Source organism: Rutilus rutilus (assembly GCF_951802725.1).
Source record: "Rutilus rutilus genome assembly, chromosome: 19".
NCBI classification, from domain to species: domain Eukaryota; kingdom Metazoa; phylum Chordata; class Actinopteri; order Cypriniformes; family Leuciscidae; genus Rutilus; species Rutilus rutilus.
The window spans coordinates 14324814-14351923 of NC_140232.1; the positions used below are offsets into that span (position 1 = coordinate 14324814).

The 27110-nt window shown below is 39.8% G+C and overlaps 1 long non-coding RNA gene across 4 annotated transcripts; it reads left to right on the forward strand.

The window, feature by feature from the left end:
* Nucleotides 1–22944: 22944 nt before the first annotated feature.
* Nucleotides 22945–26572, forward strand: LOC311278726. Of its 4 annotated transcripts, none has more exons than XR_014625466.1 (5): nucleotides 22945–23015; nucleotides 23826–23859; nucleotides 24122–24205; nucleotides 24292–24344; nucleotides 25856–26572. It is a non-coding gene; the product is annotated as an uncharacterized lncRNA (long non-coding RNA). The 4 variants fall into 4 exon arrangements; XR_014625467.1 differs by having other exon boundaries at nucleotides 22992–23216; XR_014625468.1 differs by lacking the exon at nucleotides 22945–23015 and having other exon boundaries at nucleotides 23772–23859.
* Nucleotides 26573–27110: the final 538 nt, after the last annotated feature.

The following is a 27110-nucleotide window of genomic DNA, read 5'->3' on the forward strand; positions in this document are numbered from 1 at the left end:
CGATGAACATTGTTGTTCATGCACAGGAATATGTCAGGTTCAGCTTGAGGTCGTGGTACACTGAGAACATGCGGCCGAGCTCTGCTATTTCATAACACTGTGTCTAGACTGGACAAAGACAATAGAACGTCCATTATAGTCAGTGATACACTGGACAAAACTACACGACAAAACCCAGACAATAAACTGATGCCGCACTCTATCTCTGACGTACTCCGAGCTCTTATGCTAGTTCTGTTACGAAGGACAAATGGACTTGCAATGGTCTGTCATGTCCAGTGTAGACAGCTGGTCTCGTCCAGTGTAAACACAGTGTAACAGCGGTCAGGGGTTCAGATTCTGGTGTGCTGATATTTGTGTGCAGCCTATTCACCTATCCTTCAAACACATTCACCGACATTACATTCACTGCATGTGCAAACTGTCAAAACCCATAAATGGCATATTACTTAACAATTAGTTAATAGTCATGCGCCTCAACAAGTAAAGTCATAACATAATGATACATTTGCAAATCATTAGTTAATGATTAATTAAAGCAGACAACTGGAAGTTGAAGTACATTGCTTTGACCAACTGTGGTAATTAACGCATTAATTTACACTTTTAGTTAATAAAATAATTATTAAGGAATTAATACATTATGACACATTTAATTAATAACAATTCATATATTACTTAATCTATTAATCATTTAGAATCTTTATTAGTTACTGATGCAGTCATCATTAATTAATGGTTTAGCTCTTCATGAGTCATACATTAACACATGATTATCTGTGCATTATTTAAGCATGAATTAATGCATATTAGTGCACCCGTATTGTAAAGTGTTACCATTTAATTCATTTTTAATTACTTAAACAAATAAAATGTATGCAATTTGGTAAATAAGGTAAACATATATTTTAGGATGTTTATATATTTTAATGGAAACAGATAGACCTTGTTTTTTGTGTAAATAATTGCCTGATTCATGTAAACATGTTAAAAATAAAAAGCACATAGGCTACCTTAATGTGTTTTTTTTTTTTTTTATCCCTCAAATACAATGGTATTTTAACAATATTGGGAAGACCCCGAAAACAGTTATCATTGGGCTCCTATCTGTCTGTGCACAACACCAACAGCACACCTGCGTGCAGCAGATGTTGTACAGTACTGTGTCATCGGACCTATTCAAACCGGCCAATGGACCATTCGATCACTTAGCGAGTCCTTCAGTGTCTGTAATTTTGCCATATGTTGCTAAGCCATCTGCTTAGACGGAGTCAAGTACATTGATCATTATTCGCGCGGAAATATTTTCTCAGAACATGAGTTCTGCTATTTAGAACACAAAAGCGGAATTATCATGTGTCAATCAATCCTCGATACACTGTAAAATCGAATTAGTTATACTTACTTAAAAAAAAGCATGCAAACCAATTGCCTTAAAAAAAACAAGTGAAATGGAATAGTATGTGGTACTGACAAATGCTTAGTTAGTATAGTTCACTTACACAAGAGTTCTAGTAACTAAAAAGAACTGTAGAGAGTACTTGATAATTTACTTTCAATAAAATATGATAGTTACCATTGTTGTGTTTTGCATGCTGAACATTGAAGTCTGTGTGACTCAAACACGATCAATTGCAAGATTGTCACAAATATGTTTTACATCATTCATTCATAGTTTTCATACATACATATATACACTCACCTAAAGGATTATTAGGAACACCTGTTCAATTTCTCATTAATGCAATTATCTAATCAACCAATCACATGGCAGTTGCTTCAATGCATTTAGGGGTGTGGTCCTGGTCAAGACAATCTCCTGAACTCCAAACTGAATGTCAGAATGGGAAAGAAAGGTGATTTAAGCAATTTTGAGCGTGGCATGGTTGTTGGTGCCAGACGGGCCGGTCTGAGTATTTCACAGTCTGCTCAGTTACTGGGATTTTCACACACAACCATTTCTAGGGTTTACAAAGAATGGTGTGAAAAGGGAAAAACATCCAGTATGCGGCAGTCCTGTGGGCGAAAATGCCTTGTTGATGCTAGAGGTCAGAGGAGAATGGGCCGACTGATTCAAGCTGATAGAAGAGCAACTTTGACTGAAATAACCACTCGTTACAACCGAGGTATGCAGCAAAGCATTTGTGAAGCCACAACACGCACAACCTTGAGGCGGATGGGCTACAACAGCAGAAGACCCCACCGGGTACCACTCATCTCCACTACAAATAGGAAAAACAGGCTACAATTTGCACGAGCTCACCAAAATTGGACAGTTGAAGACTGGAAAAATGCTGCCTGGTCTGATGAGTCTCAATTTCTGTTGAGACATTCAGATGGTAGAGTCAGAATTTGGCATAAACAGAATGAGAACATGGATCCATCATGCCTTGTTACCACTGTGCAGGCTGGTGGTGGTGATGTAATGGTGTGGGGGATGTTTTCTTGGCACACTTTAGGCCCCTTAGTGCCAATCGGGCATCGTTTAAATGCCACGGCCTACCTGAGCATTGTTTCTGACCATGTCCATCCCTTTATGACCACCATGTACCCATCCTCTGATGGCTACTTCCAGCAGGATAATGCACCATGTCACAAAGCTCGAATCATTTCAAATTGGTTTCTTGAACATGACAATGAGTTCACTGTACTAAAATGGCCCCCACAGTCACCAGATCTCAACCCAGTAGAGCATCTTTGGGATGTGGTGGAACAGGAGCTTCGTGCCCTGGATGTGCATCCCACAAATCTCCATCAACTGCAAGATGCTATCCTATCAATATGGGCCAACATTTCTAAAGAATGCTTTCAGCACCTTGTTGAATCAATGCCATGTAGAATTAAGGCAGTTCTGAAGGCGAAAGGGGGTCAAACACAGTATTAGTATGGTGTTCCTAATAATCCTTTAGGTGAGTGTATATTATTGAAAAGTCCATTAAGAATTTTCCCGCCTCAAAAACCGCACTCAAACCAATCAATTAATCTTAACTTGGGTTTTCTGAGTAAACAAAGCATAGTATGTGAATAGTACAGATTACTAGATTTTTATAATTAAGTTAAGACATTAAATAAAGTTAACTAAAAAGTATAATGTTAATATAAAATATAATATTAATATAAAAATGTTGTAACTTACATAATGTTTATGAAATTTGTAGTGCTTAATTCCTTTAATGAGAATGATATTTAATCTAAATGTGTAGACTATATCAGAATGTAAAAGAGTGCGTACGCACGGTCTAGAGTGTCCATAAGGTGTGCACATATTTACATTTACATATTTAGTTTCTTTTTTATAAATCCCGATATTTGTGTGGAAAATTGCGTACGCACATTTCTATACAGATTTTGTGCGTAGGCTACGCAACGTTTATACATCAGGCCCCTGACCTGCAGCTTAAAGTTAGTGTTTAAATTATACTGGATATTGCTTCCCATTTTTGACCTGCATATCAAGTCACGACTGATAAAACTGAGAAGACTGATAAAACAGAAGAATTTAATAACCACCTAAAGCACATAAGTATCTCTTATTTCACCACAAATCTAACAGCCTGTCAACAAGCAACTTATGATTATTTGTGTACTTTCCAACTTTGCCTTCCAACAGTGTCCTGAGCAAGTACAAGTATGAGCCGAAGAGCAATAAAATATACATTTTTTCTGCAAAACTGTGAAATTATGACCTGTAAGAATTCAAAAGCCAAGTTAACAGCTATTCAACGCTTGAGTTCTTTGGCTCATTATCAGAATCACTGCAAAAAAATTACACATTAACACACAACCACTGATGTGCTTCATCCCATGATAGCTGCAACTATTGTTATTAGTTTATTAGCATCACTGACACGATAATGAGGCATGCTTATTTAGCACATCAGATGGGACCGTGACAGTTGCACTGCTCATTTCGGCTTCTTTTCGCTCAGTAATGCTAATGCCTCTCATCAACTGCCACAAGACAGATGACTTTTCTCTTCTAATAGTCATAGTTTCCTTTGTTAAATTGCCATATCTTTGAGGCCTTATTTAATTAGCCCCACATGAGCTGTGCTTGTTTTTCTGTGTGATTACAAAAGAGATGGCAGGTGCAGCAGAGAGATCACTAAGTGCTTTTGGCCACCATGCACTTTCTTTCACTTTTTCAGTTCTTTGCAGTAGGCTTAGTGTTCAGACATTCCCCGCTGGCAAAAATAGTAGACATACACAATGTTAAGCCTAGAAAGCCAGGTGAGAGGTGCGTGTCATGTAAATTTGAAGCACATCAGCACAACAACACAAAGAGCAGAGTCCTGTGCCTATGGAGGGCAAGATGAAGGCAAGACGTCTCCCCACCTTTAATTTTCATCTTGACCTTAAATGTCACCAAATTTGAGTGATTTATTACAGGATATAGATATATAGTAATTATTATTATTTTGACATTTGACATCTAAACATCGACATTTTAGAGATTTATTCCATCTGAAGGTGGATTTGTGAGAACCGTGGTTCATTTAGATTTAGAGGTGGAATATAAGCCTATTTTATTTATTTTGGAAATTAATTGTAAATAAATTAGACACTCTATAAAAGACAGAATGGACATATAACTAATCAACAGCACACTCCGTTAAAGATGCAATTAATAATAAGGCACTCAAGGGCACCTACAAATAATAAAATACATAACAAATAAATGAAGAACCAATATACAATAACATACATGAAGATCATCACGAAGATTTGAAGCTGCTTACATTGAATTCTGTATCTAACTGGAAGCCAGTGGAGTTGTCTAAGAAATGGAATGTGCTAAATCAAAGGTGTTCTTGAAATGATCTGGGCTGCTTAATTCTGGAACATTTGAAGCTTATGAAGAAGCTGTTGTGAAACACCCCTGAGAAGAGAATTACAATCAATACGAGATGTAACATGAATGTACAAGGACAGGAATACTATAGCTGTAAGAGATGTTTAACAGATGATATTTCACAGATGATTATGCTAAGCGTGTAATGCTATTTACATGTGCCTCAAACAATCAAGTCACCCAGACTTGAGTCTTAACCTAAAGGGAAGGAGGGATAACAGGGTTATCAATAGTAAGTGTAAAACTTTCAAATTTTTTCAGTTTTAGGATATCAGTTTTCTCACTATTAAGGCGACGATATATTTCTAGTGAAATCCAAGAACGAACTGATATAATTTAGACCAAAATCAGGCCAAATCGAAGTTTGTTTTGTGTTCGGTTTAGGAGTTCGCAACGGCTTGCCAAAATGAACTTTCCGGAAAAGTTTGCTCCTGCTGGCAAACATCTTCAAACTCTCATTGGTCCTTGGCGATTATGTAATAGGTAGGTGTGCGCTGAGGCTCCGCCTGCTTTCACATGGAACTCTTATCTGCTTAATTTCTTCTGTTGTTGAGTCCATCGAGGTCAGATGTCCGTGGGTAAAAACACAAACACACTGGAGAGTCGCTTTACAGTATAGAAAAATAAGTTGTACTTCTGATTAAATGAGACACTGGCATTGTTCTTCATGTTTAATACTTTAAAGCTGCATGCTTGTAAGCAATCTATTGTATAAAGTGCTATATAAATAAACGTGACTTTACAGGCGTGCCGAATTGCAGAGCTTGTGCAAACATATCCACGTTGCTTTGATCAGATGCTTTTCTTATGCTTTCTTTAAAAAAAACAACATGCTTTTGGTTTTCTCGTGGATTTTTTGTTTTATTTATTTGGTTATTGAGAGAGGAAAGCGCAGCACATATTTATATATTCATCTAACCATCACTCTCAGCAGTGTGGGTGGTGGTGGATGTTGTCTTAACAGTATATTGCTGCTCACGTATTTCGAACTTCGTTTTACCCCTAGTGAAGAACGAAAAAAAAATTTGCCGTGAGTATACTGGGGCCTTTAACCTTAAGAAAATTGCATGTTAACCATGATTTACAGTTTTTCTCGATTGTTTACACACATTTTCTGAAAGCATGCCTCATATTCTCAGAACTCTACACACAAATCAAAAAACACATACACAATGGGCAAAACCCCTCAATTCTCCTGCAAAATTAAACTTTACATTCAAACCAATGTTATTTCTTCTCAAAATGGTATTTTGTTTTCAAATGGCACACACAAACCATCATATGACTAGACATTTATAAGAACCAGTTGAACACTGATGTGCTCAATGTAAAACACTATGATGAATGGAAAACGTCTCTGGTTACTTACGTAACCTATGTTCTCTGAATAGGGAACGAGACGCTGCGGATAGCGCAGTGGGATATTCTCTGAATGTGCCGATTGTCTGAAGCCCTATAGAATCACGCCAATTCATTGGCTGATGGCGCCCGCGCAATCTGGCTCCGCCCCGACGCTCTTACGTCGCATCATTACATATTCGCGCGCGCCATCTGCTCCTCAGATTTCTCTGCCGAAAAGAAAAACTGTCAGCAGCGCGAGGAGCTTGGCAGCTAACGCAGCGTCTCGTTCCCTATTCAGAGAACATAGGTTACGTAAGTAACCAGAGACGTTCTCTTTCATAGGTTCACTCAACGCTGCGGATAGCGCAGTGGGAACGGACTACCAAACTCGCCAAGCTAGAGCGCTTTCAATGACTGGTACATAAAGAGACAACGACCAAGATGAGTTCAAACAGAAAGAACCTGGGAACCCGGGGTCATGTCAAGATCCAAATTATAGAACCTTACAAAAGTGTGCGGAGAGGACCAGCCTGCCGCAACACAAATGTCCTCCAAAAGTGCTCCTCTAAAAAGAGCTTGAGAAGATGCCACACTTCTGGTGGAATGTGCTCTAACGCTAAGAGGTGAAGGTAAGCCACGCACCTCGTAAGCCAACGAGATAGCTTCTGTGACCCAGTGAGAAATCCTCTGCTTTGATGCAGCAAGCCCACGGCGGCCAGCACCGAAGCAAACCAGAAGCTGGTTAGATTTTCTCCAACCGCCTGAGCGGTCTACATATATCTTAAGAGAACGAACTGGGCAGAGCAAGTTTAGCTTCCTATCTTCCTCAGAAGAAAATGGAGGAGGGTGGAAAGCGTTAAGGTTAACCACCTGCGAGCGGAAAGTTGTGGAAAGAACTTTGGGGACATACCCTGGTCTCGGCCTCAAGGAAACCTTGACCAAGCCAGGAGCAAAGTCCAAGCAAGACTCGCTAACAGAAAGAGCCTGTAAGTCTCCTACCCGCTTTAATGAGGACAAAGCCAACAAAAGAGAAACCTTGAGCGTCAGAATCCGCTCCGGAGCTGACTCCAAGGGCTCAAAGGGAGCCTTCGTCAAACCCTCTAGGACAACAGAAAGGTCCCATGAGGGAACTCTAGGGGAGCGAGCCGGTTTCAGGCGCTTAACCCCACGCATGAAGGCCGAAACTAACCTTAGTTTCCCCAGGGGAATCTCGTCCGATTCCCTATGTGCTGCAATAGCTGCGACATAAACTCTGAGAGTGGTAGCAGCTGCTCCAGAAGCAAACTTCTCCTGCAGGAATTCTAGTACTGAACCAACAGGGCAGTTAACTGGACTCCTATCATGTGCTAAGCACCATGCCTCAAAAACCTTCCATTTGGAAGAATATAGCCTCCTTGTAGAAGGGGCTCTAGCACTCGCAATGGTCTCCTGAACGTCAGTTGGGAGATCAGAACTTAATGCTAATGGCCTCTGATCGGCCAAACATACAGCTTCCACATGTCTGGGCGAGGATGCCATATCCTGCCCTGCAGCTGGGACAGCAGGTCCTCCCTGACCGGGATCTTCCAGGGGGAAGATTCCAGCAGAGGAATTAGCTCCGAAAACCATGGCTGAGACGGCCAGAACGGAGCTACTAGGAGGAGGCTGACTCCGCTCTCTCTCACTCTGGCCAAGACCGCCTGGATCAGTTTGATGGGCGGGAAGGCATAGAGTTTCTGCGTTGGCCAAGGGTGAGCGAACGCATCTATCCCTAATGGAGCCGGGGGACTCAGGGAGAACCACAGCGGGCATTGGGACGACTCTTGAGATGCAAAGAGGTCCACTTCCGCCTCTCCGAAAACCTCCCAGATCAGGGCCACTGTCTGGCGGTTCAACATCCATTCTCCCGATCTGAGTTTCTGCCTCGACAGAAAGTCTGCTGCGAGGTTCAGAACCCCTGGGACATGAACTGCTCTCAGAGATAGGAATCTGCTCTGAGACCACAGGAGAAGGTGACGCGCATGCCTGTCCAGGGTGCGCGACCGAGAACCCCCCTGCCGGTTCACATGAGACACCACTGCCATGTTGTCTGTTCTGACAATTACATGGTGTCCCTCCAGAAGAGGGAGAAAATGATGCAGAGCCAGAAAAACAGCTCTTAACTCCAGGCAGTTTATGTGCCAAGAGAGAGTCTCGCCAGTCCAGACCCCACACGCTGGTCTGCCCTCGAAAACTGCTCCCCAGCCGGTGAGAGAGGCATCCGTCGTAATCATCTGGCGACGAAATACCGCACCCATGCTGACCCCTTTCCGAAGAAAAAGAGGGTCCCGCCAAACTGACAGGGCTCGAAAGCAACTGCGCGATACCTTCAGTAGGCGAAGGGTTGGCCCGGAGGGCCGAACCCCTGAGAGCTTCATCCACCACATGAAGGGTCTCATGTGGAGCAGGCCCAGCGGTAGCACGGAGGAGGCCGCGGCCATCAGGCCCAGCATCCTGCGGCAAGTGCCCACAGACACATGATGGCCTAGCGAAAAACGGGCCAAACATGACGTCAGACTGGAAATCCGTGCAGGAGCCAAGCGGGCCTGCATGAGAACGGAATCCATGTTCACCCCCAAGAAAACGGTGCTTTGAGCCGGAGCAAGAACACTGTTCTCCGAGTTCAACCTCAAACCGAGAGACTGGATATGACTCAGGACGATGTCTCTGTGGTGGGTCACTAGCTCCCTGGACTGGGCTAAAATGAGCCAATCGTCCAGGTAATTTAGAATACGGATGCCCTGGAGCCGCAAAGGGGCCAGAGCTGGATCCATACACTTCGTGAATGTCCTCGGGGCCAGAGCGAGGCCGAAGGGAAGGACCCTGTACTGGAACGCTCTTTCTCCAAAGGCGAACCTGAGGAACTGCCTGTGTCGCCGTACAACCTGGATGTGAAAGTAAGCATCCTTTAGGTCTACTGTCACGAACCAATCCCCTGGCCGAATCTGAGATATGATAGCTTTCAGCGTCAACATCTTGAATTTCCCTTTGTAAAGGGCGAAGTTCAGTCGGCGGAGGTCCAGTATGGGACGCAAACCGCCGCCCTTCTTCGGGACCAGGAAATAACGGCTGTAAAAGCCCCGTTCGGTTTCCCCTGAAGGAACCTCTTCTATTGCTCCTTTGAAAAGGAGGGATGAAACTTCCTGCTGAAGTACAGAAGCCTGAGTGGCGCTGTCTACTACGGTAGGAAAGACCCCGTTGAAACAAGGGGGATTGCGGCAAAACTGAAGAGTGTAACCGAACCGGACTGTGCGAAGAACGCAAGACGAAACCCCTGGTAAGCGCTCCCATTCTTGAAAGAAATGTGAAAGAGGAAGAGGGATTTTAAACAAAAGAAAAACTCCAAGGCACTCTCCTGGAATATTAAAAAATGCCTTTATTTTATGGCATAGTCAAAAGAGACTTTTAAAATGACTCCAACGCGTTTCAGCACACTGGCCTTCGTCAGGGAATCAAACAGCTGTAAAGGGTTACAAGTGTCTTTATAGTGGAAAAACCCCAATAATCAACTCCTCCCACTAGAAACAAAACTACCAAAAAACTACAAACATGGATGTCTGATACAACATGTCACCTTAATAGCATTTAAAAAAAAAAAAAAAAAAAAAAAAAAACATTGGTGAAAGTAAATAATGTCAAATCTACAAGAGGCTTTACAGAAAAACCGTTAAATCTAGCTCATCATTTAAACCCGGATATTTAGTGGCCTGTAATTTAAAAATCCAGAAAGCCTCCCTTTGATTGAGTTGGCGCTGTCTATCACCTTTTCTTATCGACATGGGGATATGATCAATTCCATAGGCTTGTAAAGTTGATGGGTTACTATTATGCTGCAGAAAATGCTTGGCCATAGGATAGTTGAGATTACTCATACGAATAGCATATTTGTGTTCTGCCAATCTATCCTGAAAGCGTCTTTTTGTTCTACCAATGTAAAAGACTTTACATTCTGTGCATTCCAACTTGTAAATAACAAATGTGGTTTTGCAGTTTATAAAATGATTGATAGTGTACTCTTTCTGAGAGATACAGTCTTTAAAAGTTTTGGTCTGGACAACATTAGTACAGTGATTACAGTGATGACATTTATAGGACCCCTTTGGTTTAGTTTTCAACCAAGTTCGTTGGTCATTTGGTTGAAGATGACTATGGACTAATTTGTCTTGTAAAGTTGGACATCTCCTGAAACTGATTAAAGGTGGTTCCTTGAAAGTCTCCCTTAGTGTTGTATCACTCTGAATGATACTCCAATTGTTCTTAACTATCTGTTTAATTCTTTCTGCCTCTGTGCTATATGCTGTCGCAAAAACCACTCTGTCATTTTTCAGTGTGGGACCACTTCTTTTTTGTAATAGAGTTGGTCTGTCCCGACTACTAGCTTTTGTATAAGCTGTCTGAATGATCGCGTTTTTGTATCCCCTTGCCTGGAAACGTGCCGCCATGTCCTCTGATCTAATTTTAAAATCATTTTCCTGGTCACAAATCCGTCGCACTCGTTGGAACTGCCCTAATGGAATATTCTCTTTTAGCCTCTTAGGGTGGAAACTTTTTGCATGGAGGATTGTATTTCTGTCTGTTGGTTTTCTATATAAAGACGTATGTAAGGTACCTTGATTGTCTTTATAAATACAAAGATCTAAGAAATTTATGCTTTCCTTACTGTAGCAAAGATCCAGTTTAATATTTGAATTCGTATTGTTCAGAAATCTGTGAAAAGCTTGTAGTTCAATTTCAGATCCCGACCAAACTAGACAGATGTCATCAATATATCTTCCCCACCAAACAATGTGGCTTAAGAAATGGTTCCTATCATTACTGAACACAAAGAGGGATGTTGTAATGCAGACGACATACCTGAGTGAGGGTGCCGTGTTGACGTTCGTGAGGTAGAGAAGTTGACTGTGCAGGAGAGCCCTTGGCGTCCTGACACGTGATGGGAGGCATCGATGCTGGGGTCATGGTGACCAGGTCCGCCCGCTCCGGAGGAAAGCGAAAAGTGCCTCAGAGAATGCGACCGGCAGTTATAGAGAGTGTCGGGGGTGAGGGGAGAAAGCAAAAAGCATCTCCTTCCTTCCGCGCCGGGCTGAGTAGAGATGGTGAAAAATGGCCTGCACTTCAGGGCAAGGAAAGGAGAGCTGGGAGGTGGGCAGAAACGCTTGCGCGGTCTGTCCCAACCTTGAGGAAGCAGAGGAGCTCTCCTTTTTCCGACCGGAGGGTCAGGAACGGCTCTGGGCCGCCGGAGCGGTCGGTTTGTCGGACCGCTTCATCTGGAAGCGCTTGTGAGGCCGTTGACGGGGAAACGGGCGACCGCGGGCTCCCCAAACCGTGGAAGGTGGGGGATGCACCGGTTTGCTCCTCCTGGAAGAGAACTCCGGTCTAAAAGAGGGACGTTCTCTGGGTCGAACAGGGGAGGGAGCAGAAGGTTCCCTAGCCCTCCTGGGCATGAACTGTCTGAACGCGGCCGATTGGGATTTGGAGGAGCGGAATTTCTCAACCATCGTGTTGACCGCCTCACCAAACAACCCTGTTTGAGAAATGGGGGCGTCCAGGAGGAAAACCTTCTCCTTGTCACGGATCTCCGTGAGATTAAGCCACAAGTGGCGTTCCACCGCAACGGAACCAGCCATAGAGCGACCTATAGCGCGTGCGGTATGCTTGGTGGCTCTTAAGGCTAAATCCGTAGCCTTACGAAGCTCCTTGACCGCTTCAGGGGTCACGCCGTCGCCCTCATCCATTTCCTTAAGGACGTCCGCTTGGTAGGCCTGGAGAATGGCCATAGTGTGCAGGGTCATGCCTGCCTGCCCAGCCGCCATGTAGGATTTCCCAATGAGAGAGGAAGTAGTCCTACATGCTTTAGAGGGGAGGAGGGGGCGCGACTTCCAGGACGGTGCAGACGACGGAGCAAGATGGTCGGCTAAAGTTTCCTCAATCGCCGGAATGGCGGAGTAGCCCTGTTCCACAGAACCTACTAGGTTGGTGAAATCAGCAGCTGCCGCATTAGTGAGGCGCGCAGAGAAAGGCTGCTTCCAGGATCTGGAAATCTCGTGATGCAGATCACTGAAAAATGGCAGCTTTCTCCGTTGAGGCCTAGAATTAGGGCCACTGAGAAGTCTCTCATCGAGTTTCGACGACTGAGATTCGCGGGGCTCGTCGGGCCAATCAATAGCGAGCTTCTCCGTAGCTCGTGAAAGTACGTCAACGAGCTCCGCATAGGCCGCAGTAGGCCGCGCTTCCTGGCCGCTAGGCGGGATAACTTCGTCGGCGAGAGTAGGCCCGAAATCCTCGGAGTCGGAAGCCTCGGTAAAAAGTACATCCTCCAGCCCGAAAGAAACCGCGTCGCGTGCTCCCGGGCTGGGGCGCAAATAATCGTGTGAAAATTCGACTGGCATGCCTCGCGCGTGCCGAGGGGAGGGAGGGAGAGAAAGAGCGGGGCTCGTCTGCTCGAACTCCACATCCTCAAGCTCTACATCCGAACCCCAAGTCGCGGATCCTCGAGAGGCCTCGGGAGCGCGACAGGGGGAGACGAATGATTCCCTCTCAAAAACCGCGAGCCGCGATTTGAGGGTCTTGAGCAACAAATTTTCACAGAATTTGCATTTAGACGATCCTATGACTGCCTCGCGCGCATGTGAAAAACCCATACATTTAACACACTTACTGTGCGGGTCGTCGTTAGCGATGTAACGAGCACATGGCGGAGTACAGCATCGGTATTCCATGGCAACTTCACCGAAAGGAGAAACAGAGTTCCACTTGAACAGTCGCAGAAGCGCCGAGAATAGTCCAGAAAGTTTGAGCTCAGAAAAATCACGAACGAAGGGCAACGTGACCGCTTCGTTCTGAAGGCAGAGAAATCTGAGGAGCAGATGGCGCGCGTGAATATGTAATGATGCGACGTAAGAGCGTCTGGGCGGAGCCAGATTGCGCGGGCGCCATCAGCCAATGAATTGGCGTGATTCTATAGGGCTTCAGACAATCGGCACATTCAGAGAATATCCCACTGCGCTATCCGCAGCGTTGAGTGAACCTATGAAAGAGAACACTTCTTCTCCATTCATCATAATGACTTAAGCCTTTTTTTGTTCAGTGTTACACTTACTACAGACAGTACATACATAAGTGTGTTGTAAAATATTTGAGAATATTGTTTTTATACTCAGAACACACAAATACACGGTAACAAATATATTTTATTTTTCCCACAAAAACATTGTACACAGTGTACATGCCAACCAACACAAAGTTGTACATACAGTGGTCTACATACAAAACAACAGAAGAATTGACTGTATACAGTTACAGTAAAAAAAAAAAAAAAAATCCAATGTTGGCATCCATTGCTCCATTGAAGCGCTGTTGCCCTTTTATGCTAAAGCTCTGATTGCTAATTGTAAAACTGTGTGACGGGTGTTTGCCCATGTGATGAGTCAGTGTGCATATTTGAATGGCAGTGTGTTCCTTGTGAAAACAAGAGATTTTCTGCATGAAAATTGTGCCAAAAGCAGAGAATTGTGTGTAGTGTTTTGAAAAAGGTGTGTTTTAGAACTGCAGTTTGAGTGTAAAGCAGGAATTGTGCTTGTAGTTCAGCAGAATTGGTTCAGGGGGTTGGTGAATGAGTTACATGTTGTGGTCATTGTGTCTCAAGTACCAGTATTTGTGTGTAAACAATTGAGAAAAACTGTAATTTCAGATGAACAGACCAAAAGAGAGGAAGGTGGTAGTGTTGAATTAGGTTTTAAAGATAGAGCTGGGTATCATCAGTGTTACGGAACACAGACTCGGAAACAGGGAAATACAATGACAGGATCTTTATTTAGCAACACAGAGTGTAATGGTGGGAAACAGGTGAGTGAATAGGACAATGAGGAATATCGATGACTTGAGATGGATGGTAATGAGAAGTCTTTTGTCTTACAGGTGCAGGACATCATGGATGACAGATGGAAGCACACATCTCACTGGAAGGGATGGTAGGTGAGAACACACACGAAGGACCAGGAAACACGAAGGGATGAGACACTGGAGAGAATGACTTAAGAGAATAATTGCTGGAGTATCACATTGGAGATTACTCACAGGAATCAGGTAGTTAGTCAATGTCTATGAACAATACCAGACACTGAACTGGTGTGAGGTGTGTGCTTAAGTAGCAGAACTAGATGAGGGAGATGCAGTGTAAGTGTGATTAGTAATTACGTGCAGATGAGTGCCAGGAAGGATTATGGGGAATGTAGTGTAGATACGATGACTGGTGACAGAGCTGGTGACCGTTAAAAAAATCAACATAACAATGAAAATTTAAACCAAATTTAGAAAAAATAAAAAGAGGAGGGCCCAAAACTGAGCCCTGAGGCACGCCACTAGTCCAGATGCAATTACAGTATGTCCCAAAACTTCCCTACTTTTCTGCTGCACACTCAAAAGTGTGAATTTTATCTTCACAAAAAGAGTACATACTTTTAGGGCATAGTATAATTGGATAATTGGGATGCAGCATTATTTTTTTCTTTCTGATCTATTTTATTGAAAATAATAATGTTTTTTTTGGGGGGGGGGGGGGTATTCAATTTGAGTGATGACTGATAAGATAATTACTTTTAAATAGAACATTACATTAAAGATATTTTAATGACAAAACATAAAATAATACATGAATGACTGGAATTAATATTAATATTATATTTTATAATATGATATAATTTTATAATATGAATTAATAACATATTTATGCTTTTGGAAGATGCACAGTGACTTGCATTGCATTCCAGGTATACATTTAAATTTTATCAATTCCTGCTTTCCCTGGAAAGCGAACCAATGACCTTGGCGCTGCTAACACTGCTCTACTATTTGAGCTACAAGAAAGTACATAGTCCAGATTTTTCCCAAGCCAAACTAAATACATGACATTTGCATACTTAATGGACTTCTTAATTCATCTTTCTCAACTTTGTCTTTTCAGACACACAGAATTTCACTCACACAAGTGCACACTGTTTTTCTTTTGCACAGATATGCATAAAAGTCATTTTCTAAACTTGTTAAAGTGCTGCATAATCATAAATCAGTCCATGCTACACACATACACACCACGCGAGCTGACTCAGCATGAGCATTTTTCTGTACCACTGCTTTAGTATTCTGTCCAGATGCCCCCCTACAGTCACAAGTGCCAACACTTTAGAAATATCTCAGAACATTTCTCCAGAACAATCATTTTCTTGCTAGTAGAAATCAATTCAACAAAATCCAAAAATAATAGCTTGCACTTCCACTTTCTGTAATAAAAGAATTTCCAATATAGCGATAAATGAACAGCACTTTGATTCATGAAACTGTGTTCCACTCAATAATGATCTAAAGAAGAGGCAGAAAAAAGGCAGCACTGAATCGAGGAAGGCTCGAAATTAGCATCAGTAATACAGCTGTGAAGGTGAACAAGTAAATAAAACAGATGTGGCAGATGTGCACATTACGCCACTTTCATGCATATTAAAATACTTTATAATGTAAATTCATTATCTATCTATTAAATATATTTATAAATATATTTTTCTAAATGTGTCAAAGATAGAAAAGTTTGCCATTACAATAACAAACAACATGAAACCATGCATGACCTCAGAACTCATCCTCAAACATTAAACATAATTTGCACTCTTCTCATTCACATGCTAATTCAAAATTTGGAGATGCTAGTGAGTGGGAAGCCCATAAAGGGATGCTAAGGATGACTCATAACAGCAATTCCAGAGGCACCAGTGAAATGACAATATCACATCCCCTTACACCTATTAAAGAGAAGAATGTCAGCATCATTTAGTAACCTTCCAATAAAGGACTTTCATTTCATTTCACTTTCATGGAGCACATTATGGGCTCATAAAATTGGCTGTATTTTTCATTGTTCTCTTTTGGTTTGTTACTTTCTTTATGTCTGTCTGTCTGTCTGTCATTTTTGCTTCCCATACCTTATCTTTTCCTCATATGAAAAGCTTTTGTCTGAGTACACCCAGTAAACTATATAGTTCTCTGCATGAGTTCTGCTCATGCTGAACAACTCTCTGTTTCCATGGTTTCCACTGTTCAAATATTATGTCCACAACGTCGGTCATGTTTGACTGGTATGGTAGACCACTGCTCGGCAGCATTCCTTGGCTGTACTCCACCAAAGGTCACGTAAATAAAAAAGGAAATAATCAATGAAGTTGTGTTCACAGTAAATGGAGAACTTTAAGTTCTTAAACAGAAACTGTGGGGTATGGAAGTTTTATAAATTTTGGCATAACATGAATAAGAAATATTTCAGATTATGCACTATTTCTAGGTATGACTCTTGGCACAGATTAACCAATATTCTACTTCCATTGAAGCTCTTTGAATAATTTAAAATCATGTTATAGAATAAGCTCAGCATGTTTTACATAAAGGTTTCTATCAAGTTTTGCTCACAGGATTTGCTTTCATGAAAGCAAAAGAATGATAAACCAAATACTAAAACATTCTGAAATTCATGTTCATTTTTAAATTAAACTCTAACTTTTATGTGATCATATATGAAAAAACTGACGTCAGAGTCTGTAAGTTGCACGGAGTGACCCGAGTTTGAATCCCAACACATGCTCAATTTGCATTCCACTCCATTAACCATCAAATCAGCAAAAATACATCTTTTTTAAATAGAGAAATACGTTTTTATCAATAAATATTTATATTAAACTATATAAATGTATAGTAATATAAGTAACTTTTTTATTTTATTTGTTTATTTACTTTTACAATTTTATTATAATTATTTTTGTTTTCTATAGTCCAGCAAAATAGAAGCAAAACAGAAGCATTTTCACTAGTGGTCTCAGATGTTTGGACCACACTGTATGTAATAAAGTAGGACTAACAGATTAAATCTTACGGGGTGGGAGCTCGTGATCAGAATCACAAGTATAATATAATTATTTGAACTTCAAAAGGAAGTGCTTGGGCAGCAGATCAGTCTGGTTGTATTGGAATTTAACAATGGAAAGTATTATCTGCAAAATTATTGGAAAAGGTATATACCATGTAAATTGGGTCTTTTGTTTTTTTTTAATGTGTATGTTAATGTTGAAATGTATTAGTATGCACAAAAGTCGTCAAAACGCTGACTTTGCACTGGCAAAATAGCAAGTATCTGCACAGCAATACATTTTCCATGGTCTTGGAAGTCTCAGTTCAGTGATGCATTAGGTTTGCACAAAAGCAAGAAAATGTTAGGGTTATTACGCATACTTGATTGACCCTGGTAATTACTTTGCATGGTTGTCTAAAGTCCCAAAAGCATTTACAGAAGAACAGCAGGTAAATCCAATTGATTTGGTGATGCCAAGTGTAACATTCACAAATCGAAGTTGGTACAATCTCTGTTTATCATGCTGTGGCTTAACGATAATTATCTGTCAAAGTAATTTCATGCTCATTACATGGAAAAATAATAATAACACTAATAAAAATATGTTTAGCATATCAGTAGCCTAATAAAAGCCGATTCATTTGAAATGGATTGTCAAGGGGGTCGCCATCTTGAGATCACATGATCATCTGAATAGTACTTGCATTATCTCGGCAATCCCCTATTAATCATGGCTGACCATGAATAAACCATTTCTGCAATGCTTTTGAATTATGCTACATCCACACCACTAGGTGTCAGTATAAGCCGAACACTAGGTGTCAGTATAAGTCATTTTTAACTAAAAACGTAAAACTTTTTAATGCGTTTTGTCAGTTTATTTACACGACAACAGCGTTTTGGGTGCCTGAAAATGCTAACTTTTGCAAACGTGTTTCAAAGTCCGTGTAAACAACAAAAATGTGAATCTCTGATGACGATGGCGTTGTGCACATGCGTATCACGTGTTGCAGAATACCATCTAGCAGAATACAGTGTTGTTAGTCGTTTTCGCGGATCCGTGTGAATGGAGATCGTTTTGACAATGGTGTCGTCTGTACACGGAAAACTCAAAGGAAAAACGTCTCAGTTTTAAGCATATCGTTGCTGTGTAAACGTACCCTAAGATGACAGATCAACATTAAAAAAAAATTATAATCTGTGTGCATTTGTGATATTTTTTTCATTAATCAGTAGAATTTTTATATACTTTCATGATATTTTAATATCATAAACTTTTTACTCCTGCGCAAAAAAGGTCTAATTAAGTATTACACTCATTCTGGGCCAATAACACAGCAATTAGCCATTCCTGTCCACCTCCACATGAGTTGTTGGGCAGGAACATTGTCTTACTTGTATTACTTGGATGCCCCTGCATGCACACACTCATTTCTCACCATACCATCACTGAGGGAAATGTGGTAATTTGCAAACCTTTCATTTGGGTTCTTGGTAATTATACACTATCTTCTGAATGCAGTTTGGACACTTAGTGATGAGTGAATCACCATATGGTTTCACCAAGTGTTAAGTCGCTATAACAGATGCCGAACACGTTGTCATCCTTCCCTCAGGATTGGAACTGTGATATTTGTTTGCGTTGTCACTTACCGTAGTGCCTCCATCACCCATCTTGTGGAACCAGCTTCATTCTGGGCTCTTGCAGATGTCTCAGTAAAACTTGTGAAAGAAAAGTCAGTGCTTGGCTGGTCTGCGTTTGTTTATGTATTAGACTATGATTAATTAGGGCTGCTGTCATTTATGTCTTTAGCCTGGTTGCTGGGAAAGAGATAGAAGCAGGAAGTACACTACAAAAAAAGGGCTTTGGTTTATTGACAAAGGCAAGTAGCTCACAGGCTTGGATGTTGCTGGTTGAAAACTGTTTCGAAAGAAATTCTACACTGCAGTCGTCATTCTATCTTCACACGTGAAAAACTTCAATTGACCCATGCCAAACCAACCCCTGCCATGATTTTATCCAATATTCATGGCTCTTTGTCATCTTCACATGTCAAAAACTGGATTCATACTCTAGATGACAGCAGCTGCTGTGGGATGTTTTCTTCTTGTCTTTTTATTTTAAATGGCTAAACTACTGTACATTTCCTCACCATATAAAACATGCATAAGTTTACAAAGAGAGGTTTTATTTTTACTATACTTCTATTAAAGGCTGGGAAACACTACATGACTTTTGTACAGATTTATTTATTTTTTTGCCCTGTTTTACAGTCTGAGGAGAGCCAGTCTGCATATTTTTGGCGGAGTTGAAAATCACATAGTATATGATGGGCACCGATTTTTTAGCTTCAGGCTTTGATTTCTTCCAGTTGGAGGATGTCAAACATGTATGATTTTTAGAACTGATTTTAGAACAAACTTTGTATTCATTTGCCCAACCGCCGTATGCCTCCTAGAAACAAGGCGCTAGTTTCTGTGTGAGTTTGCATAACCATTTACAAGGTTGGCAAGTGCCTTATGCCATTGTGTTTTAACATCTGTTCCAATTTTAAAAGTCATACTGTATTCCAACCTTATCTCTGAGATGTTACTGCGCAATTACTTAAAGGGCCAGTTCACTCCCAAAAATGTTGTTTTATTTCAAATACATAAGACTTTCATGATCTTCGGAACACCCATGAGGATAGTTTTAAAGGGTCATGAAACCCCCCTCTTTCAGCTCAAGTCTAGCTCACAATCTTTTTGAAAAATGCAACTTAAATGGGCGTGGTGGCTGTGAGAAGAAGGGAGGGGAGTGGGTGTGGTATGGCACGGCAGGGGAGAGTGGAGGGGGGGAAACTGTCATCGCCAGTGGCCCATGCATATCGACTGTCACTAAAAATCAGTGGTAAAACTTGAGGAAATGCTAGATTATTTTATAGCTGGCAAAGTTAAAGTATAATGAAATACACTGACGCCTTATTTTTGTCCTTTCAAAAGTAACTGAATGAACTACATATATTAGCCTACAGTAATCATTCTGCACATGCATATATATATAATTATGTCATTATAAAATATATATTTGTTTATATACACACTATGAATGCATATATTTGAAAATAATAAATTTTCCGCTTAAAAAAAAAAGTTCAGTACATATAGATCTACGCGCCCCCTGCACATAATAAAGATGGACAGTGACATAGAAATGTGCACAAGTTAAGCATACGGTTCCATACATTTGAGGTATTATCGAAATATCTCAATTTTAATAACGAGTGATTATTTAACAAAAGGCCAGTAAAACGGTCAGGGTTACATTTTAGACACACACACACACCTCTGAAGCGATAGAAAAGTCCTCGGGACTGCATCACTCGCAAGACGAAACCAGTTGAATGGTTGCTACACACACATAGTTTAGATGTTTCCATGGTTGATGGCCGATCAACCGCCCGCAGTCAGAGTCTAGCCCGGGCAGCATCGCGGGGAAAGATCATAGACTGTAAAAAATAGGGAAAGATGCTCTGGAACTTTAGCACCACGAAAACAAACGCGCGTCCCATCATTACCTCTCTCATCTACTACGTGATATCACAGTTTGACATGTCTGTCATTGGAAAGTTCCACGTGGTGTCATGAATAATTAAGAGAAAGTGTCTTCTCATTGGATAAGAAAACTCAGTCATGAATAATTATGAGACACCGATGAGTCATCAAAGTACTATAGTGCTCTGGACACGATGAAGATTTTAAACCCGGAAGATGAAAAAAGCGCAAAAAAACTAAAATTTTACCATTTTCCCCCTACTATTAAATCTAACAGATGCTAACATTGTCTTCAATTGTGTTCAATACACATACCTCTGTTAAAATCTCAGAAAATTTGGTTTAGGGTGTCATGACCCTTTAATGAAATCTGAGATATTTCTGTTCCTCCACTGAAAGTCTATTCACCCAAAACGCTGATGGTTCAAAACATTCATAAAGATATCTTAAAATTAATCCATATGAATCAATTTGTTTAAATCCAAGTCTTCTGAAGAGACACAATCACTTCATATGATGAACTGATTTAATTTGGGCTTTTATTCATATATAAACATTGATCAGTGAACAGTGTATACAGCTTTCAAATTTGGTCACAATGAGGTTCATTCTTGTACATCACACAGAACAAAACACTGAAGTTTGTTCTGGTCCTTCAAGCAAGTACGGTTGAGCTTATCTTTATGTTCACTGATCAATGTTTAGATCGCTGTGTCCGTAAAAGTAATGCATTACAATATTGCGTTACTTCAAAAAATAACTAATTGCATTACTAAGTTACTTATAATGGAAAGTAATGTGTTACATTATATTAAATCTGTTACATTACTTTTGCATGACTTAATCTCACATGGGCTTGCTTGTTTGTTTTTTAATAACAACAAAAAAGTTATATGTTTGGCAAATATAAAGGCCCTTTCACACATAAAAGGGAAATGAATAAGCCTCAGGCTGAAAGAAATGTGAATTCACACCTGTACTGTAGAGGGCACAGTTCAGAAAAACCTTTCAGCAATAGGATGCAGGAGAAGAAAGTTCAACACGCTTACTTCAGCAATAAAAATGTTTCAAAAATGAAACACAAATGTGATGTTTATCTTAAGTCATTTTTTCTTATTTGTATGGTTGAAGTAGATCATCGAAGGTCAGCAGCCATATCACCCTGTAGCCCAAGACTGGTTGCCCACTGAAGCTAAGCAGGGTTGAGCCTGGTCAGTACCTGGATGGGAGACCTCCTGAGAAAACTAGGTTGGTGCTGGAAGAGGTGTTAGTGAGGCCAGTAGGGGGTGCTCACCCTGTGGTCTGTGTGGGTCCTAATGGCCCAGTAGATTGAAGGGGACACTATACTGTCAAGAAGCACCGTCGTTCAGATGAGACGTTAAACCGAGGTCCTGACTCTCTGTGGTCATTAAAAATCCCATGGCACTTCTCGTAAAAGAGAAGGGGTGTAACCCTGGTGTCCTGGCCACATTCCCTCCATTGGCCCTTGCCAATTATGGCCTCCCTAATAATCCCCATCCATTGAATTGGCTCTATCACTCTCTCTTCTCTCTCCACCTATAGCTGGTGTGTGGTGAGCGCATTGGCGCCATTGTACTGACCCAGACATGATCGTGAAGCACTTTGGGTGTACAGTAGTACATATAAAAAAAAAAAAAGCGCTATATAAATGCCTCATTCATTCATTCATCATCGAAGGTCAGCACCAAAAACATTGGTTAATAAAGTGAGATTAAATACATAAAGTATATTTGTGTAATTTAGTATATTTAACTATTGCATGTGTGCGTAATATTCTGAGATTGCATCTCACAGTTTTTATTAATTTTGAGTAATACTGAATCTATTTGGGGTTTTTTGCAAGTGGGGAAAAAATATATTTTTTTTGCTCACATTTACTCTAGAACTACAATAAGCATCATGTTTACACAGTGCACAACATGATGACAGGAGAGCTGCCAGTCAATAAATGGAAAAAGTAATTTAAAAATAATGTGTTACTTTACTATAACTTTTTGTAATTTGTAATGCGTTACCTCCAACACTGATGCCTACTATGTAAAAAAACAGTATGAGAGCCGAGAAGTACACTGAAAAAAATGATTATGGCCCCAATTAAATTAAGCATAATGAAATTTTGCTCATTTAAATCATTTAAATTTAGTTGTTGATTTTAATTAAAAAAAAAAATCATTGGTTTTATGAGAATGACATGCATTTTGAATCTAGCTATGTGAATTAATTAAAGTCACTTAAAAAAAAATAAGTTGGTTCTTTGCGCATGCGCACATCTTTGGCGCCTTTCCAATCAGCTTCTTCAAGCAGTGCAAGAGTCGGAGTTGAATTTTTTTGGAGGTGGAGTTTTTTCATTCCATTTGCACAGTAAGTAATAATTCTTATTATATATCACTGTTTATTACAATACATAGTTTGTTGGTTGTATAAAGAGTATAAAATGCTCTGGTTCAGATTCAGAACATGTAAAGTTAACGTTATAGCAGCTAGACAAAAACACACAGCGACCGTCACATACTTTGCGCGCGCACACCATAATTGTTCAAATATTACTGATTTTATGTCACGGTATGTACTTTTAAGATATTTTAGGCGAGAATGTAGTTTTATAAACTTCAAATATGGTCTTTGTTTATAAAGATAGCTCCTAAAAATTGTTCAACGTTTTCAGTGGCTGAAAAAGACTTTGGTGAACTCGCGGCGCAAACACGTCAATTTAGCGTGTGCTTACATAGAAAAACTATGGAGTGGAAAACGACTTCTGTGGGAAAGGCCTCTAAGTTAATCGTTATACGGTTTGCATGTTACCGAAAAATTTAAACTTCAGTTAGCGATTATGGGTTTTTGAAGCAATGAGGGGGAGATTGTGTTTCTGCTTCCTTGTAAGTTACTTTGTCAGTCAACGACTGTGTGTGCTATAGTATTTTATAATATGTGGATAATTTCATATTGGTAAAGTTCAAAATATAGCATTGGATTTCTGAATCTTTCAGTGACATAAGTTAACAATAGGGATCCTGTAAATATGTACCTGTAATTATGATCCTGTGATTTAAGCAAACATCTTTACTACTGAAACATCTCCTATTTTCACTAGTTTTATTGTGTGGTTGTGGTATGTTCAGTATATATCTTGAACTAACAATAATAATCATTGTGTGCTTGCTTTCATTTGAGGTGCTGTCTGCGCATGCGTGACACTGAGGTTCCAGTAAGTAATGTTTCATTATGGAGCATAATTCATTACAGTTAACAATCTATTGACTGGTTAAAGAAAATAGTGGTTATGAAGCATAATATAATATGCTCAACGCTAAAGCATTTACATTTGGTTACATTATGCTTTTTTTAATCTTTACTACTGACTGAGACAACCCCTAGTTTCACTAGCTTTAATGGTGTGGTATGAAAATGTATCCAGATTCCAGAACAAACAATAATAATCATTTTGTGCTTGCATGCTTTCATTTGAGGTGCTGTCTGCGCATGAGTGACGCAGAGATTCCAGGTTCACGTTTTCAGTCCAGTCCCAGAGTTTTTTTCAAACGATTTGCACAGTAAGTAATGTTTCATTATGAAGCATCATTCATTACAGTAAACAATCTGTTTACTGGTTAAGGATGTGTTTTTTTTTGTACCTTAGGTCGACATTGGATGTTAAGTTGCTGGAGTTTTATTATTCCAACACTTTGCACAGTAAGTAATTTTATATTATTATAAATTAAAATTATAATAATTATAATATATCAATTTTATTATTATCATCACTCATTGTAGGGGTCTTAAAGGGGTCATGAACTGCATTATTTTGTTTTATAAATGTTGCAAAGGTCCACTTGCAATGTCAGTATGATTTTACTTCAAAAATTGCCATAATTTAGAAATAAAATCAGTTTTTCCTTCCCTGATTCTAGCCCTCTGATTTGAACGCTTTGCTGTGAGGCTTAAGTGTAAACGGAAGCAAAAAAACTAAATGTAATGTCCGCACACTGATATAACGGCTCCTTAGACATCAGACATTACGTTTAGTTTTTTGCTTCAGTTTGCCTCCTTTGTCCTGCACCTGAGCCCAGTTTGGGTTTGAGGAACTTGCACACCTATTTTGTATTATTGACTTAAGTGTAAGCACCCACTGATTGCCTAACAAGCTATTGCATATTGCATTTTTCTTCAATATCGTGCAAGCCTAACGATGAGCATTGTAGCCGATCACAGATATTATGAGAGTGTGAATGCTGTGATCTAGTCATTGCAACTTGATTTTTGCGCTCACAAAGGATTTCATCATAACTAACAGTGCAAACACAATGTAAATAAAAGGTTAGTTGATTATAATGGGACATTTGGCAAGAGTCCAGATTCAGAACTCACCTAAAACTTGCGCTGTTTGATTGACAGCTCCAGCGATTTTAAAGGGAGCGTTCTTTGATCGCTTTCTATATATAATTTAATCAGTTTAAATAACAGATTGTTTTCATGCTACTACCTGGCACTGCACATTATTTTGCACTCTTCAAAGGCATGTTTATTGCTTAGTTGCTCAATCCAGTGTTAGCGTCAAGCATGTTATTTACCTACTACTTTTCATGCGCAAATCAGTTTTAGCAGGGCCACAGTGGTAATGATGTAGTAGGCGTTGATCTTCTGCGGTCTTCTCGAGACGGTCTTTCACCGATAAATAGGTACCGGTATACTCCCAAACTAGTTGTTTTCTGAGCTTAGTTAATAACAATAAAAGCTGTTACAATTATAGACAAACGCAATGTGCTTAAGATACCAGCACAAACACTATATAATGTATGAATTTTGTAAATGACTACCTAAATGATCCACAACTGTTTTGTGTGTGTGTGTGTGTGTGTGTGTGTGTGTGTGTGTGTGTGTGTGTGTGTGTGTGTGTGTGTGTGTGTGTGTGTGTGTGTGTGTGTGTGTGTGTGTGTGTGTGTGTGTGTGTGACAATTATTTGCCTTTTTTGTCCAGAGCTGTTAAACTGCCCACTGTTCTTCAGAAAAATCCTGCAGCTCTTGCAGATTCTTTGCTTTTCCAGCATATTCTATTTATATTTAAAAAAAATTAAAACATCTTACTGTTTTAATAATTATATATATATATGTTGTGGTCCTAATTTCCTTTGATTGTATAGACTTTTCAAACAGTTATGAATCAAAAACAATTTCTAATAACAGTTTCTTGTCATTTAAATATAGGACACTCAAAGAAATTAGTTCTTGGAAGACCTGGCAAACATCACCATGGGCATCACCGTGATTAAAAAGGAAAGGGGAGTTCTTGGAGAGTATGATGACATCGGCATTGTTGTTGAAGGAGAAATGATTCTGGAGCAGATTAAATCTTTTGCACAAGCCTGTGCAATGATGCTGGGTGCAATCTATGCATTTGATTTGGCATACCCAAAAGAACTCAAGTACTATTTTGAATTTGTTCAGAAAGTCATTCTGCAGATGGATTCTGAAAGGCTGTCCTCCAAAATTTCAAACACTGAAAAACAGTGTAATGCTGTAATCATTTTGCAACATGCATGAGTGTTCAGCCTCATGAAATTTGTTGCATGAAATGTGAGAACTTTGTTTTTAGGAGTTGTACAGTTTTATTGATTCACAAACAATGTGCTGTTGCCTGTTTCCACATGTGATGTATTTTTTATGTTTATGAATATGCAATGTTATTTGTTGGCACTTTTTTTTCAACATTTGAGCTTTTGGCACTGTTTTAATGATTCAAAAACAAATGTATTGTGGCCTATTCCCACTTATGATTTTTTTTTTTTTTTAATTCACAAAGAAAAGGACTTATTAAACGTTCACTACATTTGATGGCAGTCATTAAAGATAAGTTTAAAATATTAAAGTAATTTCTCTGTGTATTTGAAAGCCATTTAATAACCTCATACTGTCAATTAAATACCTCTAGACGTTTAACTAGTAGATTTAGCTTAATAATTTTGACTACTCAATAAAAATAAATAAATAATTTAAGTAGAAGTAAGATGATTAAACGGGTGGAATTACAAAAAAAATTTGATTAAATTCAACTAAATGAGTTTAGTAGAAGTAACATGATTAAATAGGGGTGGAATTACAAAAAATAATTATACTAAGGTAACTAAATAAAATTGATTAAGTCCAACTTAATTGATTGTACCTACATTTAAACAAATGCATTGCGTGGAACCACTTACGATAAAAAAATTGAGTAAATTCAATGAATCATTTTTTTCAGTGTATGTCCGAATTAATAGTATTCATAAAACAGTGGTGAAAAGTACCCGGTCGGATGACCTACTTCTTCCGGAGAGATTCTAAAGTGTGCATTCAATGGACACTTTACTATCCCATGAAGACACAGGAGAGGAGTTGTGAATGCCAGTGAAGCTGACTCCGTAGGTTCCATGACAATGACAAAATGGCGGCTGTAGTACATCTGAATTTTATTCATACAACA